The sequence below is a fragment of the Otolemur garnettii genome, unplaced genomic scaffold (genome assembly GCF_000181295.1).
Source record: "Otolemur garnettii isolate 467f Iridium unplaced genomic scaffold, OtoGar3 scaffold00054, whole genome shotgun sequence".
Classification (NCBI taxonomy): Eukaryota; Metazoa; Chordata; class Mammalia; order Primates; family Galagidae; genus Otolemur; species Otolemur garnettii.
The window spans coordinates 760940-762508 of NW_003852449.1; positions in this window are offsets into that span (position 1 = coordinate 760940).

Consider the following 1569-nt stretch of genomic DNA (forward strand, 5'->3'; position numbering starts at 1 on the left):
TTGCAGCCATCATTGTTGTTTGGCAGGCCCGGGCTGGATTTGAACCCGCCACCTTAGGAGTATGTGGCTGGCACCTTAGCCACTTGAGCCACAGGCGCCGAGCCTCTGCCCACTCTTCTGAGCTTTCTACTCAACCTGCAGCTTCCCCAACAACTGAAAACTCCAGAAAGGAGTTTCCTCCCAGTGGAGGAAACTGCCCCAGACCTCCATTGGGCAGTCAGCTGATTCCAGCCAGTCTCAATCACTTGCCTAATTCATCAGATTTCCACCACTCTGGATCATATGCTGTGTCCAGCTCACCACCTCTTCACTGTGCTCCCTGAGCTATGACTCTGGGTAAGGTCTCCATGCCTGGTGTGGCTGGGTTCTCTCATTTTCCCCAGTCATTCTAGGGGAGCTCAGCAGAACAATCCTTCTGGTCTGCCATCTTGCTCTGCCCCTTCCATTCTCTTATCCTCGGTGTTGGCTTCTCCTCTAAGGCTAGGTCCTTTTGGGGTCATAGGCTGGCTGCTGGTGGCTTTTGGAGCTGTCTTTCCCTTTGGACTGGTTAGGCTAAGGAATGCAGCATCTCTCTCTGCAGGTCAATGAACCAGCAGGAGTCCTAACTTAAGCAGGACTGTATTGAATCTAGGGTGATGTCTGAATAAAACGATACCTGTTAGGAAATAGGGAATGGATTTGGTGTAGGCAACATCAGTGTTCCCTACAGCTGGATAATGGTAATGTTTAGATAAAGTATTGGACTCTAGAATTATGAGGTGCTAGGAAGATCTTAAGAGACAAATTGAAAAACTGCTTCTTAGAACAAGAATCTTTCCAGAATAGAAAAAAAGGGAATTGACATTTATTGAGGACCTCCTATTTGTCAACCCCTTTACAAACAATATTTTACTTAATGTTACAATAACACTACAGGAGATGTATGCATTTTATAGATAAGAGAACCAAGGCCCGGAGGATGTAAGCAATTTTGTGAAAATCAAGTTCTCTCTTCTCTAAAACTATGTTCTTCCATTTAATCATACAAGCAGGTCAACAGTCAAGACCAGAATGTTAGGGCTGGGAATTTGTAGTTTTTGAAATATGCTGTGATGTGCTGCCCACATCCCTCATTAGGGCCAAAGGACTTCATCCTTCAGCTGCTGGAAGCACTGTGGGCAGACAACCCTCAGCTGAAGAGAGCCACAAGGTCACACCATTTCCCAGGTATCCTGTATCCAGTGAGTGAAGTGGGGATATAAACGGCTGGACTCCTCCCAACCCTGAAGTGTCATGCTAGCTTCAGAGCTCCCCTAAGGCAAACTGAGACAGGGCTCAAGTCCTCTGCCCAGGTGTGTGTCTTTCCTCATCCCTGCTACAGGAGTTGATTACTAGGACACTCCCTTCAAAGTCTCTTGTGTCCTAATCTCTCTGCTTCCTGGAGACCTCACCTATGACAATTACCAATTTAAAGGAGTGGAAAAGATAGGATTATAGAAACAGTAATAGATGAAATAATAGTTTGTTTTTTCTTTTTGGAGACAGTCTCAAGCTGTTGCCCTGGGTACAATGCCGTGGTATCACAGCTCA